The following is a 12941-nucleotide window of genomic DNA, read 5'->3' on the forward strand; positions in this document are numbered from 1 at the left end:
ATTATTACTTGAGAGATAGTTGCCATATGTTCTTTCTGTCCCCTGAGGATAAACAGAGGAAAGCCAAAAAACAAAAAAAACAAAACAAAACAAAAAAATAAAAAACCCAGCTCACAGGAGAGCAATGGGGATTTCAGATAATTATTTAAAAAAGAACTCCTGGGTAACAAGTACCATTGAATATCAGAACAGGTTAGCAGGAGACAGTGTGAAATCTCTTTCTTCAAGAGTATTAGTTGCATGTACATTGTTTTCCGATTTGTTTTACCACCTGTTTTCCTATTTTTATTAATGAAGGAAGAATAAGAAAAACCTAACTCATTCCTTCCCAGAGATGTGTTTCTATGGACAAAATGATGACTCTAAGAGACGTTTAGTACTCCTTTTCTTCTTCATCCCCAGTGATCACCATTTCCTTCCATCTTCATCTCCAGATGACCCAACTGGCCTTCAAGGCCCAGGTCCTCTGTCTGTGCTGAGACCCTCGCTATTCCACATATTGCCCCACTTCTACAGTTCTTCTGACCACACCTCCCCTATTCAGTGTTTCCTTGCTTACCTGTTATACTCTCATCATGGATATACCAAACCCTCTAAGCAAACTTCTTTTTTTGTGGGGTATTGTCCATATTTATGAATTCAACCATCCTCTTCGGGAGACTAACTCGCAAATCCACAACTTTAGCTTAGCAGACTCTCTCAAACTCTAGTTCAGGATTTTCCCACTGATAAATGGGTATTCTCACTCAACTATTTCATAGTCTTCCAAACCTCAAAACTCTCACCTTCAAAACTAAAGGTTTCCTCTCCTTCTCTTGGATTTTAAAATATGTCTCATTGATACCTTCATTCTCTTTATGTACCAGCCTTCAAAATGTCTCCCTTCTTACCCTTCTCTGGGTCTAGGAAACTCCCCCAGCCAATGACCTCTCAATTCTTGTTCTATTATATTGCACACATCTCCATAGTGACCATCAGTTGTTCTCAAAATATGTACTGAATAGAACCCAAGGTTCTACCTCAGCATTCCAGGCCTTTTATAAATTTTCCCCAAAGTATTTTTCCACAGTTATCTGCCATTTGACATCTTTCTACTTGAGCCAAATTTATATTCTCACATGTCTGGAATAGTGCTGCTTCTGATCTTTGCTCAAGCTGGGCCCCCGTCATGGTTTGTCTGTCTGAATCTTATTCAGTGTTGTCCAAAATCCAGTTCCAGGTCAACTTTCTTTTGACTACCCCAGTGAATAGTGGTTGTCTTCCTCATCCACATTTCTACCTCTATCAGTTGATTTTCTCTTAACACATCACCTTAAATGGTCACTTGCTTTTTTCTCACGTTTTTCAACATATAGCTTTTGTCAACTTTCAACTGATTGCAAACAATTTTAAAGTGTGAACTCTGGTAATCTTTATATCTTCTCCCTTAAAAATAATGTTAGTGAACATTGTAGTTTGTTTTTTCTCACCTTTGATCCCGAGTGTGACTTCTTTTGCTGTCATCAGGAAATCACAAACAAAAGCCAACACATTAAATGTTGTCCTTCTCATGGGACTAGTAGATTTTATTCATCATTTCACTCTAGAGGGTATTTAATTCCTGATATAAAAAATGGAAAGGCATGAGACAAAATGAATAAGGTAAAAATAGAGAGACAAGAAGGAAGAAACAGAAAGAGAAGGAAGACAAAGGTGAAAATAAGAAGGGAAAGAAAGAAGTCCCAAGTTTTTGCTTGTTTTTGTTTTTGTTTTTTTAGTTTAGTTTAGTTTTGTTTTTAGATGCAGTCTCGCTGTCGCTCAGGTTGAAGTGCAGTGGTGCGATCTCGGCTCCCTGCAACCTCTGCCTCTCAGGTTCAAGCGATTCTCCTGCCTCAGCCTCCAGGGTAGCTGGGACTACAGTCACATGTCACCAAGCCCAGATAATTTTTTGTAATTTTAGTAGAGACAGGGTTTCACTGTGTTAGCCAGGATGGTCCCCATCTCCTGACCTCGTGATCCACCTGCCTCGGCCTTACAAAGTGCTGGATTACAGGCATGAGTCACCGTGCCCGGTCAGTTTTGCTTTTTCTCAGTTTGATAACTCAAAAATTACTTGTAATCTTTCTCACAGTTCAATCCCCATTTTAGAATATCAGTCAAGAAAAGCATAGCTCATATCAGGTGTTCTCTGGAGATGACTCCTCAGATTCAAGATTTCGAAGTAAAACAGCTAACAGCTTCACTTCTACAATAAAGCAAGTTCCTGCCCCCATTACATTGACCTAGTTGAATGGAATTACTGACATTTAACTTCTGTGCATCATAGTTAAATTTTCATCTAGGAAAATTGCCTCGTTGATTCCCTTAACTTCTTCTATCATTACATTTATCTCCCTTTAGCATTAAGAGTAATGCACATCGTTCAGCTGTGGCATAGCTGTCTAATGAAGCAAATTATATCACTCTCACTAAATCCATCAAATCCAAATACTAAAAAATGAAATCCTCCTAGTGGTATAAACAAACTGGTTTTTAATACACAGAATATCATAACAGATTGTCCTTGGCTGTTCACTATACTGTATACTCTAACACTTGTTGGTTTATTTACAATGTTTCTTCTAAAAAAAGAATTGATCAAGGGAAAACAGCCAACTTCAGAATGTTTTAAATCTACATTACATACTGTCAAAATAACTTTTAAATATATGCAAAACTGAATATTTGCAATTCAAAACAAGAGCACATAAGGGGGAAAGAGAACATGCTTCCATTTCATATAAATCACATTAGAAAGAAGTTATTTGGATTATCCATATTTTAACAGACTCACAGAGAAATGTGTGGCAGAGTGGAATCAGAAATGGAACCTGAAGATGGGACTGAATTACTGCAATCTCATGATAAAACTTAAACAGATGTGGAGCTGCTTCTTACAGATGAGCAAAGAGTAGTTTCTTGAGATGGAATCTACTCCTGGTGAAGATGTTGTGAACATTGTTGAAATCACAACAAATGATTTAGAATATTACATAAACTTAGTTGAAAAAGCAACGGCAGGGTTTGAGAGGATTGACTACAATTTTGAAAGCTGTCCTACAGTGGGTAAAATACTATCAAATAGCATCGCATGCTATAAAGAAGTATTTCGTGAAAGGAAGTCAAAATCCATGTGGCAAACTTCTTTGTTGTTTGCCACCCCAACCTTCAGCAACCACTGCCCTGATCAGTCAGCAGCCTTCAAAACGTGGTTAAGGACACCAAACCCAGCTGATGCCTGGCTTGAGTTTTTGACAGTGGAGTTAGTGACAACAAAGAGAATGAATAATCAGAGTTCATTCAAACATTCTTTGAGATTTCCAGTAAGTCATGGAATTTAAAAAAAAAAAATACAGATACAGTAAGAAAAGAAAAAGAGAAGAAAAACTATAGATAAGCCACCCAAAAGTCTTCCTACTAAGAATCTAGTTCAAATTTACTAAGAATCTTGTTCTGGGTAAGCAGCAACTGAGAACTACACTCTTATTACCTCTACTCCTAGCAAAATTAACTAATTCAAATAATCCGAATGTCATTAATGTGGTACAAGACTATTTTTGTCTGTTGTTCATTCTCTTATTTTCCAGCTGGTTACAGCAGGGCTGTGAAGTCATGTTTGCCTAATTTGACCTCATCCCCTGACAAGCATGCACCTACCCAGGTTTTTAGACTGGGACTTGAGAATGTCAATATGGCATTTTTCTTAAGTGGATATAAGGAAAACCTAAGAAGGAGAATTTCCATAGAGACATTTGGTCCAGTAAGCAGCCAAAACTAACCTGTAAAAACAGAAAAGAATATGCCCAAGCTAGCAGGCTGGACCCAGAAATAGGATAAGGGATGTGTAATACAGCTGACCTAACCCAGCTGAGCAAAGCCTATATAATCTGAACCTCAACTGACCCCCAGACCCTTGAGTGAGCCCAGCTGAGATTAGTGGAGCCATTTAGCCAATCTCAAGCTGCAATAGCTGACCCTCAAGCAACCCACAGCTCCATAATAAGTGTTTATTGTCCTGTGTTGCTGGAGATATTGTGTTTTTTTGTTATGCAGCATACTGCACGGATAACTAATTAAATTAATAACATTCCTGATCTAATTTGAGCTTCACAATATACCTCTGTATCTTTGCAGCGTATTTCTTCTTTTTTTCATATAACAGTTTAAGTAAGTTTAAATGATAGCCAACTAATATACTAAAAGGCACTGAAAAGGAAATATATATATATAGATACATCACAGCATATTAAGGGCAACATTCTACAGAGTGGGTGTTTGGTATGGTTAAAATGTGTCCCCCTGAGTTCATGTGTTGGAAAGTTAATCCCCAGTGCAACAGTGTTGAACAATGGGACCTTAAAGAGGTGATGAGGTCATGAGGGCTCTGTTCTCATGAATGGATCAGTGTCATTATCACAGGAGTGAGTTGGTTATAAAATTGAGTTTGGCTCTCTCCCATGCTCTCTTGCATGTGACAACTTTCACCATGGGATCATGCAGCACAAAGGCCCATGCCAGATGTCAGTGTCATGTGCTAAGACTTCCCAGCCTCCAGAACTGTAAGCCAAATAAATTTCTGTTCATTATGAATTGCCCAGTCTGGGGCATTATGTTATAGCAGCATAAAACAAACTAAGACATGATGGCTGTGAAAAACACAGATAGATGTGATCCAGGCTATCAAGTCATTCACTTAACTCAGCCTGCATAAATCTGTCAATAGCCTCTATAGACAGTGAAGTGCGATGCGGTCACTTTTGCCTCATTTAATCTCACCCCTGACTAGTGTGCTCCCTCCCTGGGATTTTAGATTGTAACTTGAGAATGTCAATCTGGCATTTTTCTTAAGTGGTTATGAAGCAAATCTCAGAATAAGAATTCCCATCTAGTCATTTGGTCCAGGAACCAGCAAAAACTAATCTGTAAAAATACATTAGTACTATTTTCAGGCGGTATTGTGTTCCTTTCTCAGGAATTATTTTCTCTTCCAACCTATCTCAAGTTAACTATTTTATTTCCCAATTCCTTAAGGCCATGCTGTCCACTAGGGATCTCCACAGTAAATAGATCTGCTAAAGGAATTTATAGGAGGGTATCATTGATTAGCTTATATTGTATCTTCATTCTACCTAGAATCACTTCTGTTTTCATCGGTCTGCTTGGAGATGCAACATTTTCACCCAAAGGCATGAGTCTCTAACAGCAGAATTTCAGACTCTGTGGTGGGTGAAGAAGTATTTCCCCTAATCTCCTCAGTTAAATAAGAGTAAAGACTGAGTCCTAAGTTGTTCAGAGACATAAACCAATCATATAATGAAAGAAGAGATGTGTCTAATTTTACAAAAGATGTTTGCTCTTAATTTTCTCCAGACACTTGGAAAAAAGTTAAGCTGGAGAAAGTAGAGAGTAAAAGTATGCCTGCATGCCTGCATGTATACTCGTGGACTGGTGGGTATCAAAACCTTGGGAAAGACTCAAGACTCATCACTTTTTAGTGCTATTGCAAAGGTACCTCCAGGCTTCTCATGATGCTAAAATGCAGGGATGAGAACTTTTCCTTTCTCTTTTGTTTCTGCTTTTCCCAAAGGCCTCCTGACATGGAGAGACAGATGATGGCAAGTGGTAGAGATCAGGAAGTCCACCCCTTGATGCCCAGGTTCCCGGAGTCACATTTGTCATTCCCAGTGCTCTCCCCTCACTGGGAGCATCTTGTCATGGGGTCTGGCTTGAATGGTTCTAGGAGAGAAAGCCAGGGGTACAGGACAAGGACATCATTCTTCATCACTCAGGCAGGAAAAGGAAGGATAAGAAGGGGAGGGAAAAGGAGCCATCCATGACCGACTCTCGATTAATTACCAGTTTTGACAGTGACAAGGAATGTGGAAAAAAGAGCAGAAATGTTGGAAAAGAAAAAAGAAAATGAGATAAAAATGTGACTTTATAGCCTCTTCCTTCACAGAAAATAACTCCCTTAAATTAGAAAAATCAGTTAATCACATGAGATATCTTACAGGCAGAAGCTAAGAATTTGAAAACTATAAACAAACAGAGCTCAAGACTTGTATTTTCTGTAAGGCCCAGCTCATCTAGGAGATCTGAAGGTGTAAGAAGACTGTCTCTGAAAAACCAAAGCCAGGTTTATACACAAACATTTCCTTTGTCTGTTGTGTGCCTTCTTTCAGTATTGACAATGAAAAGCAATTACATCCAACACAGAGAGAGACACTGAGACCTCTTGGGTCTGACTGCCTGTCCTACTTCAGGAATAAAACTTCACAGCTGCTGCTTTCTTTTGGGAGAGTCCTCTGAAGGATATCTTTGCCTTTTTCTTACTTTCCTTTATATCACCAGCCAGGCTCCAAACTACCCAGACAAACATACCCTCCAGTTATCTTCTCATGTGCTAGAAATTTCCAGAAGCAGAATTGTTCTTCCAGTCAGACAATTCTGTTCCTGGGATGCATCAGTGCAACACCAAATATGTTCATATGGAAGTTCCCAAAACAAACAGTCAGCTGTACAATTTAGCTCAAGGCTAGGCCGTTCTTAGTTCTTTCTGGGAACAGAGGGAGGAAAAATAAGGTTCTGGCATTTTTGCATGCCAGAGAAGATATATGTATGCCATCATTCTAAATAACCTGAGCAATCACTGAAAATAGCACAAGTGAGAGGAATCCTGGGAAAATGTAATATCAGGGTCTGAGTCGAACGAAATTTTGGTTGTCTAAGAATCCTAGAAACCTCTCCTTAGAAGTTTCTATTTCTCCCACAGGAATATTCTAGATATAAGCATGTCCTCTGAAAATTGCACTAATTACATTAGACTAAAAATTTTGTTATAGTCTAAGTGTTTGAAGAAAGTTAAAACACTTCTGATTTTCAAGTTTCAAATAGTTATTTCTATTATTACATTTATAGGATTGTCTCATCTGGATTGAATTGATCATATCTGCATTCTGAACACTGCAGTCCTAGAATAAACTGACAATGTTCTGTAGGGCAGTGCTAGTCAGAGGTAAACTATTCCATACTTAATAGGATTTCCAAGATGCCATCATTCAAGAAAAATGTGTTAGAAAACACTATTCATGTGAGGATCTCACTCCTCTAGTGTATCTTCTCCATCCACCTGATTTCTTTATCTTTCCTTTACTATTGTCCTCAAGATGTTTACATATAACTATGAACTGAGAGTTTAAGCAGATTTTTTTCCCCTACCCATTGGTTACTTTGGACATTTGGAACCTAAATTTCACTTCAGAAGGTCCTTCTCAATGATTAAAAAAAGTTCACAGCTTATAATAATAAACATTGGTTAAGGTTTGCAAAATGAAAAATTGACTGCAACATAAGCTTAATGTGCTTAGAACTATGATTTATACAAAGATTAATGCAACAGCAATATAATCTAAATTTAAATAAATCAGATTCCAAGACACTGGCTTGTTTGTTCGTATTTCTCACCTTCTTTCTTTTAACCATATCCCTTGTTCTGTGACACTGCTAACACATTACTAAAGTTTGAAATAAATCTCTTTAAGCAATCTCTTGCCTATGCAATTTAAAACCAAAGTCAGATCCAGAGGGTAAAATCCATCTCTCTTTTCCCTTTAGTGTTCTCTTTAATTTATATTCCTTTAAATATCACTATTCTTATTTAGAGGCTACAGCATATTTATAATATTACCATTCTTCTCAGAAGTTCAATTTTTTATTATTGTCTTTAAAACTCTTCTATGACAAAGGCATAAGGTAAGTTTATCATTTTAGCTAATTTTAAGAATTGTACATAGCCAGGCACGGTGGCTTACACCTGTAATCCAGCACTTTGGGAGGCCAAGGAGGGCAGATCACAAGGTCAGGAGATCGAGACCAGCCTGGTCAATATGGTGAAACCCCATCTGTACCAAAAATACAAATATTAGCCAGGCATGGTGGAGGGCGCCTGTACTCCCAGCTACTTGGGAGGCTGAGGCAGGAGAATCGCTTGAACCCGGGAGGTGGAGATTGCAGTGAGCCGAGATTGTGCCACTGCACTGCAGCCTGGGTGACAGAGTGAGACTCCATCTCAAAAAAAAAAAAAAAAAAAAAGAATTAAAAGAATTGTGCATGTCTTTTTACATATTGCTTCTCTGATTGTGTCAACCTTATTCGTCCCACTGACAAACTTTGCACATAGTAGGGGTTTAACAAAATTAGCACAGACTTTCAGAGCTGGAAGAGACTTTTTGATATCTACATGGTAATTCTGAGAACTATGGAAGTGAAATGACTTTTTCTTTTACCTTTCAATGTTTTTTCACTGTGCTGGATTTGAGGTTAAATAGCATTGGTTTGGAAAATATTATCTAATATAGAATATGTATACTAGAAAATACGCCTAAAATATCCCCAAATACTTCCTGTGGGGTCCATTTTATCACATCTAATGTTCTACTTCAAGGTTGCATATGGCCAACACCTCCTGCTTGGTTCTTTGGTGAGACAACAGTACCGAAGATGATTGACTATAGGTTGAATGTTTACCCTGTGTCAAGCACTGAGCCAAGCACTTTAATCTTGACAACTATTTCTAAAGTAGGCACTATTATTATCCCTACTATTATCATATTTTACAGAACAAGAATCAAAGACTTAGAGATGATCACTAACCTAGAGAAGTCATACAGCAAGTAAGTGCTAAGATCCCAATCCAGTTCTGTTTGACTTTAGTACCCAAGTTTTACTCATTATATCCACAGGGTAGAATGCAAGCAGCATCTGGTGAGTACTGTCTTTTCTGGGTTCTTGTTTTGGTCCTGTGGCTTCCTGACCACCTCTATTTGAGATTTTCTTAGAAGTCAGCTTTTCTGTGTGTGAAGTGGTAAGGCATGCTTACTCATTGCCAGTAGAATATCAATATGTACTATTATAACAAAGTGGAAAGGTCAAGGATCTTAAATATGAACAAATTAGCAGTCAAGTCCATATTTTAATCACCTGCTGTATACATTTAGGCAGACTTAACTTCAAGTCTCAGTAAGTCATTCTAACTGGGTTGTTGCAAGATTTCAGCATCATGTGTCACATGCCTGGCAAATAGAAAGCTATTAATAGTGTTTACTGTCATCAATGCTAAAAGGAAAGGTCTTTTATTTACCCATCTATGTTATAAGGCTGCAATATTTGGATATTTTCTATTTTCTCTTTGTCAGGAGACAAATTATGAATTATCCCAAGACCCCAATGTAAGTGGGGACATAGTTATTCAAGAAGTCAGAAGCCAGACAGATCCCCAATCCCACTGGCTTATGACACCTTTAAAACTGGGCAGGAACACGTAGACCAACCTGAGCCATCACCTTCAAAAGGCTGCCTCCCTGCAGAACTGCCGTTAGACCAACTGGTACATAAACTGTCTTTACCTATCATCAATCTCTGAGGCACTCCTGCTCTGGCTAATACCTTTGTATTTCAGTTTGCTCTCCCTGCTTCTGTAGTTTGAGTTGGTGTCTGGCCTGTGTCCTTATATCAGTTTCACTTTCTGAAATACTGGTATGATGACTTGTCTATAGTTCATTAGTTCATGTGTCTCATGCAATGGGCATAGCAGTATCTTTAGAACTCCAGTCCTGCTGATACTCAGGCCTTCGTCCAAACACCACAAAAGAGTATTTTCTCCTGGGGGGCTTTCCGTTAACCTCCATTGGCTTTCAGTTGCCATAACCCACAGTGACCATGACTTAGTGGAGATGGGAAACTCAATGGGACAATTATGTATGTGTACGGCTGATTCATACTGAATTGTTTTGGCTATTATGCTCTAGATTATGTACAGTTTTTATAAGGGCAAATCCTGAGACCTTGAAGAATTCTGCTACCAGCATAGTTTCTTTCATAATACCTATATGTTCTCCTTCTCAACAGTTTTCAAGTGACTTAGTAGAAGGTTAAGATGACAAGAAAGGGTTCAGAATAAACCAGATCAAGTTTCCCTTTTCCCTACCACGCATCTCCACCAGGAGATTCAGAATTCCAGGGGATCTTAAGAATAATTTGCTTTTCTCAGGAATTCCCTGGATGGGTAACTGGAATGTGTATGGCCTTTTTCAATATATAACCTTGGAATATCGAGAGAAACCAAACATTATTGGAGTTTGGACACTCGCCTTCAGTAGCACACTGGGATGCCAGCAATGACCCTAATGAATCCTGCACCCCAGAAAATAGCAACCACTACGTGTCCATTAAAAATAACCAGTGGCTGATTCTGCATTTAGAAAAGCTTAAGGTCTTTGTCATAAGGAATGAGGTTTCACAAGTATGTATAAATTAGACTTAAATTCATTTTTTCAATACTTACTATATGCCATGAGCCCTGGAAAGAGAATAAATGTAGATAGAGAGAGGGAAGAAAGAAAGCGAAAAGAGGAAATCTGTCAGTTGAATGAGAAAGAGCTGATATTTTACTGACTGTCAAGAATAGCCTGATGATGATAAAAAAAAATTTTCAGTAAGGATTACGGGCCTTTTCAACTTAATCTGAAAATGTCTCCATGGCAAGAATATTTTCCTCTTTTTTGATGCAATATCTGATCCATGAAGGACTGCTGGCTAAAAATTGTAGGGAAATCTGAACAAATGAGTAGATGAAACATTACTTCCCTTTAGAAGATTTTTTGAAGAATGTCCAGTATAGCCCAATTCCAAAATGCAATGTGCTTCTTTGTCAGAACATATATTCAAGTGTAATATAAATTCCTGCCCTGCCATAAATATTGTCTTCAGGGAAATCTTTGTCAAGGAAGAGAAAAATCACAGTGTAATACATTTGGATAGACACACAAATCTGTCTATCTTCTGATGAATCGATAAATATGTTTTTATTGTTACTGTGAAACAGATTATATAGGTATACAGATGTACGACTTTTTTATGCATGAAATAATGTAGGATTGCACTCACCATAGATTGACTTATAGTTTTCACTGTTCTGTGTCACTGCAGAAAGTTACTCTCACAGGCATATATTGCATGTGCCCTGCTAGGAAGGGACTCAGGAAAAAGTCCCTACAAAAGTAAAAGCCATACTTGTCTCTAGATGACTTGAACTCTGTGTTGGGCAGAACAGTGAGAGGGACGGGAAGGAAGAGATAAAGAAGAAAGGGACTAAGTGGCAGTCACAGCATTCTGAAAAAGGGAGGATTTCCAAAGCAATCACATGATGCCCAGACACTTACAAAGCCATTTGGAAGATAATGACCAATGATAGCTATTCAAAAGTATGGTGGATTTAAGAATGGCTGCTGTCCCCTCTGGGGAGTTTGAAGTTATTTGACGCCTTGTTGGCTTTGTTTTAGGGAAGAAATGGCCTTTGTCTGGAGATCCATTAGCCACATGTGCATGGTTGCCCTGTGTAAAGAAAACCTTGCTATAAAGACTATTCTCCAGAAAGATACCTATTAGAGATTTCATCTTTCCAGTATATTCTAAAAAAAAGAAATATGTATTGTACAAGCCAAAGGGTTAACAGCAACATACATTTGCTTGAAAATGGCCTATTTTTTTCCACATATCTCAAATTTAGAGATTTCAGGTTCCTCAAATAGGAGACTTGGAAATACTTCTTAATGCTAGGTCTTATATTTGGAAAGAGACTCTCCACTATCACCACCAAATTGCAATAAAGGTTTCCTCTCAATTTATCACCAAAAGTACTGAATTTAATAAGTTCATGCTATTTTTTTTGACTGTATGCAATGTTTCTTAATAATGACTCAAAGCATGTTACAAATGTTTTCTTTGCAATGTTGAATGAAGGAATAAGGGTTACCTGTGCAATGAACTTGTAACAGGATAGAAACTCTAGTTGACCTCTTATGGTAAAAATGTACAAAGGCAAACAAAACCTACCAATGTTACACCAAGACACCACCTGCTGGGTTACACTGTTGGGTTGTCATCCGTGTTCTCAACTAACACTTCTGCATCTCCACTTTATGCATGAACTATGATGAGGTATATAGTGAGTGGTACACACAGAGGGCATGACCCATGTCCTCAAGTCACAGAAAATTTAGTCACACCAGCTGAGAGCATCTTCCATCTCATCCAAGAAAGTCCATTGCTGAAAGTCTCAAAAGGGTCTTCTTGTAATCACCTGTAAAATCTAGTATGATGCTAGAAAAGGACATTTGCTATTTTTTTCTTATGCTTACACATTTTTTAGAATGATTAATTTCTGAAATTGCATTATATTACCTTTTAGAAGGGTAAATCATTATGGTGAGCACTGAATTATTCTGGGGTGCATATGACATTTACTCTGAACCTAAGGGAAAAGGTCATTTAATCTGTTTTAGCTCCAGATGCCTCTTCTATAAGTGCTGTCTCTAAAATGGAGATAACAATACTTTCTACCTCACAGGACTACTGTGAAGATTAAATGAGATAATGAATTTGAACCATTTAACCCAGTTCCTGGAAACAAATGTTAGCTCCTAACAATAATAAAAACAACAATACAATGATTGCCACCTATGAAAACTGCTAAGTGGTTCTGGAAATTTACCAACCTGCCTTTAAGAGGGGTTCTGACTCTGCTCATGGTACACTGGTTTGAAATTTTTCAAAAATAATTTATCTGTATGCTTAAATGCTACAAACACCACACTTTGGTACTCTGGCCAGCATCCTTAATTTTAGGCTGGTTCTAGGTGAACGAAGCCCATGGCCTTGGTTAACTACCAAAGCAGAAAAATGGTGAGAAGGAAACTCGATCGGAGGGAATCTGTCCAGATGTTTATTTCCCTTCATTTAGGCCCATATAACATATAGATCAAATGCTCAGATCTATTAGGAGCAGAGAAAAATGCCAGAATCGATGCTGCAACAGATTTTGCATTTACCCTGAATTAATGCCTCTATATAAGTGTTGTTGCTGA

At 38.0% G+C, this 12941-nt stretch overlaps 1 protein-coding gene and 1 long non-coding RNA gene across 43 annotated transcripts in view; both read right to left on the reverse strand.

Annotated features, from left to right (window-relative positions):
* The window catches only part of NRXN3 (neurexin 3), a 1717425-nt gene that overhangs the window by 664341 nt on the left and 1040143 nt on the right, over positions 1-12941 (reverse strand). The window lies entirely within an intron of this gene.
* LOC103886381 overlaps positions 1-12941 on the reverse strand; it is a 106200-nt gene that overhangs the window by 712 nt on the left and 92547 nt on the right. The window contains exon 2 of one of the 3 annotated variants that reach the window (XR_004185380.1): positions 786-1600. This is a non-coding gene — a long non-coding RNA (uncharacterized LOC103886381). Of the gene's footprint in view, positions 1-559; positions 1676-12941 lie in introns of those variants that run through there. The other 2 variants (XR_002523654.2, XR_002523655.2) reach the window with 2 other exon arrangements.

Source organism: Papio anubis, chromosome 7, assembly GCF_008728515.1.
Source record: "Papio anubis isolate 15944 chromosome 7, Panubis1.0, whole genome shotgun sequence".
NCBI lineage: Eukaryota > Metazoa > Chordata > Mammalia > Primates > Cercopithecidae > Papio > Papio anubis.